This window comes from Olea europaea, unplaced genomic scaffold (assembly GCF_002742605.1).
Source record: "Olea europaea var. sylvestris unplaced genomic scaffold, O_europaea_v1 scaffold6629, whole genome shotgun sequence".
NCBI lineage: Eukaryota > Viridiplantae > Streptophyta > Magnoliopsida > Lamiales > Oleaceae > Olea > Olea europaea.
The window spans coordinates 8,087-11,448 of record NW_019265006.1 but is presented as its reverse complement, the minus strand read 5'-3'; the positions used below and the strand labels follow the sequence as shown (position 1 = coordinate 11,448).

General features: G+C 37.7%; 1 pseudogene; it reads left to right on the top strand.

The window, feature by feature from the left end:
• Window positions 1-382: 382 nt before the first annotated feature.
• LOC111390245 overlaps window positions 383-3,362 on the top strand; it is a 10,471-nt pseudogene continuing 7,491 nt past the window's right edge.

The window sequence follows — 3,362 nt, the reverse complement described above, 5'->3', positions numbered from 1 at the left end:
TATAGATGCTAGTTAGCTACCTGTACAGTTTAGATGTCAATTAGTTGTCATACAACTGTAATAGTTAGATAGCTAGATCCCTTTTGTATTTATATGGATAAAATGTATCATTTCACAGACGGTCATGTATGAAAATTCATTTTCATCCTTCAATACCAACCGCCCGACCGCCAACCTCTGATCTCTAGTAACTACCGCTTTCTTTTTTCCTTTATTCACTTATCTAGCTCCTTCATTAGAGACTATAAATCTTAAAGCTTCAGTTACCTTGACATTCATACGCATTGTGCAAGTCTCCAGTTTTATTTTGTTTATTTAATTTTACAGCATAATTGCTACTTAGCCTACTTATCCACTGTTTTCCACTATTTTTCCTATTACTATGGCACCTCCAGATTATCCTGCCAACTCAAACTTCCGCGTTCACAAATCCAGCGAAAGATGTGACCTTTTAGAACTTGTTGATGGCGAGCTTTGTGTAGGAAATGTGCGACTGCACACCGAAATTCCAAGCAATGTCACCTTCAAAGTTTCTCTTCAATATGCCATTTCTCTGATGCTCTCCCTCCACTGTTTGAGCGCGTCCAATCCCTGTCTTTCAAGGGAGGATTTCTTGGATTCAGCAAGGAGGTATCTTCTTACAGACTAACGAATTCCCTTGGGAAATTTAGTGAAAAGGATTTCCTCAGCAGTTTCAGGTTCAAAACATGGTGGGGTGTCTACTCAATGGGTAGGGAATTCAGCTTAGGATTTAATGATGGAAAAACGATGGATAATGTTTGATGTCCTTGAAATAAAGTCTTATGTTGTCAGTATACCAATTCCTGAAGGCAAATTCAGGTCTGCCCTTCACCCTGGACATAAAAGTCATGTCATGACTTGTGCTGGAAGTCGCTCTACATAGGTGAAAGAATCAACTTTTGATGCTATTGCTTATGCTCATGTCTTTGAAAATCCCTACAATTTGATGAAAGAGGCATACAGAGCTATTAGGATTCATATTGATACATTCAAACTTTTGGAAGAAAAATCAGTTCCACCTCTAATAAATAAATTTGGTTGGTGTACTTGGGATGCATTTTACATGACAGTAGAACCTGCTGGAATCTGGCATGGGGTGATTGAGTTCTTGGACGGTGGGCTTTCCCTAAGGTTTCTCATCATTGATGATGGCTCGCAAAATGTCAACTTTGATGGAAAAAAACCCAAATGAGAATGCAAAAATTTCTATTCTTGGAGGTTTTCAAACGATTGTCAGGCTTCAGGTTTGATGAATGTGAAAAATGCAAGAAGAGTGGATCCAGGGTCTAATAGTCCTCCATTCGATCCCAAGAAACCAAAGATGTTAAATTCTAAGGCAAATAAGATTGATTCTACTGCAGAAGCTCGCAATAACTCAATATGGGATCACTGGTTTGTTCTTAGTATGATGCTCAAATTGAGAAACTAAAAAGTGAGTTGGGTGAAATGTTTGATGGGGAGGAGGAAATTACTTCCAGCGTAGAATGTGTAAATAGTTCTTGCAAATCTAAAAAATTTGGAATGAAAGCTTTTAGAAGGGATTTGCAGATGAATTTCAAAGCGTTGGATGATATATAGGTTTGGCATGCATTAATATGGTGCTTGGGGAGGGGTGATGCCTGGAACAACTCATCTTAATACGAAGATTGTCTCATGCAAATTGTCCCCTGGACTTGATGGAACCATGGAAGATTTTGCTGTGGTGAAAATTGTCAAGGGTTCCATTGGACTTGTCCATCCTGATCAAGCCGAAGAATTCTATGACTCGATGCACTCTTACATTTCTTGTTAGCAGGATAATTGTGGCATGATATTCTATGATTAGTGTATATACCATATTTAGTTAGCATGACTTATGTAATGGCCGATTCTCAGCTGTGTAATGATGTAATAGGTGATTCTAAGCCTTGTAATTAACAAAATTTTACCTATTTAATGAAGGGAACTCTCAATTGAAGAGGCATTCAAACAGAAAATCATTGAGTTTGACATTTCTAAGGTTGGAATTACAAAGTCAAAAGTGGATGTGATTCATGTAAGTTACTCTGTTATTTTAGTATCTGTAGTTAATTGTATGTGATAAGAAACTAGTATAATTCTTCTATTTTATAGTTAATTTTAGATGATAAGAAATTAATATAGTTCTACTATACAGACACTTGAATATATGTCAAGAGGATTACGGAGGTAGGGTTAAACTTGCAAAGGCCTATTAAAGGCCTGTTCAATTCCCTTGAAACAAACTTCAATGGAACTGGACTGATATCCAGCATGCTACAACGCAATGACTTCTTTTTACTTGGAGCTCAGCAGATATCCATGGGAAGAGTCGGTAAGTTTAATTTTATTTTTTTTGCCACATCGCCATAATCTTAAATCATTCGAAAATGTGAGAAAATATTTTTCGGCACAATAGTTAATATATTGCCTTTGCGTTTTATCTTTTCTAAACTGTGGATGGCTTCTTATTCTAAGATCCTAATTGTGATCCCATGGGAGTTTATTGGTTACAAGGTGTCCATATGATCCATTATTGTGCCTTTAACAGCATGTGGATTGGTCAGTTTATGCAACAAGAATGGGATATTTTTCAATTGGACCATCAGTGCGCGAAATTTCTGCTGCATCCCGGGCTATCTGTAGGAGGCCAGTGTATGTGAGTGATTCTTTGGGTGGTCATGATTTTGATCTGTTGAAGAAAGTCGTATTCCCCGATGGCAACATTTCCGAGTGCGTACATTTTGTTCTCCCAATAAGAGAATGCCTCTTCAAGAGCCCCCTCTTTGACAGCAAAACCATTCTCAGAAATTGGAGCTTCAACAAGGTATCTTTATTAGCTTCAAAAAATCAATAGTTCTTTTTTCTTTTTTTTTTTTTCATATTGATTAAATGATTGCAAATTTTGCAGGATGGAGGTGTGGTTGGAGCATTCAACTGCCAAGGTGGTGGATGAGATTCCAACGAGAAAAGGATAAAGGGCTCCTCCCATTTTTACAAACCAATTTCTGGTACCGTTCATGTGAGTGATGTTGAATGGGATTAGAAGAAGGAAGCAACTGAAATGGGAGAGTGAAGATGATAAACTGCTTGTAATAATGTGCAATTCCAAGGCCATTCCTATCACTCTTCAGCCATTTATATTTGAGATTTTCAGCTTTGTTCCGATAAAGAAACTCAGTTTGGCTGTGAAATTCGCGCCAGTCGGATTAACCAATATGTTCAACAGTGAAGGAACAATTGAAGGCTTGGTTTACAGTGAGACCAGTGTGGGAATTGAATTGAAGGGTGAAGGGAATTTCTCGGCCTATTCCAGTATCTCACCTAAGAAATGCTACCTCAAT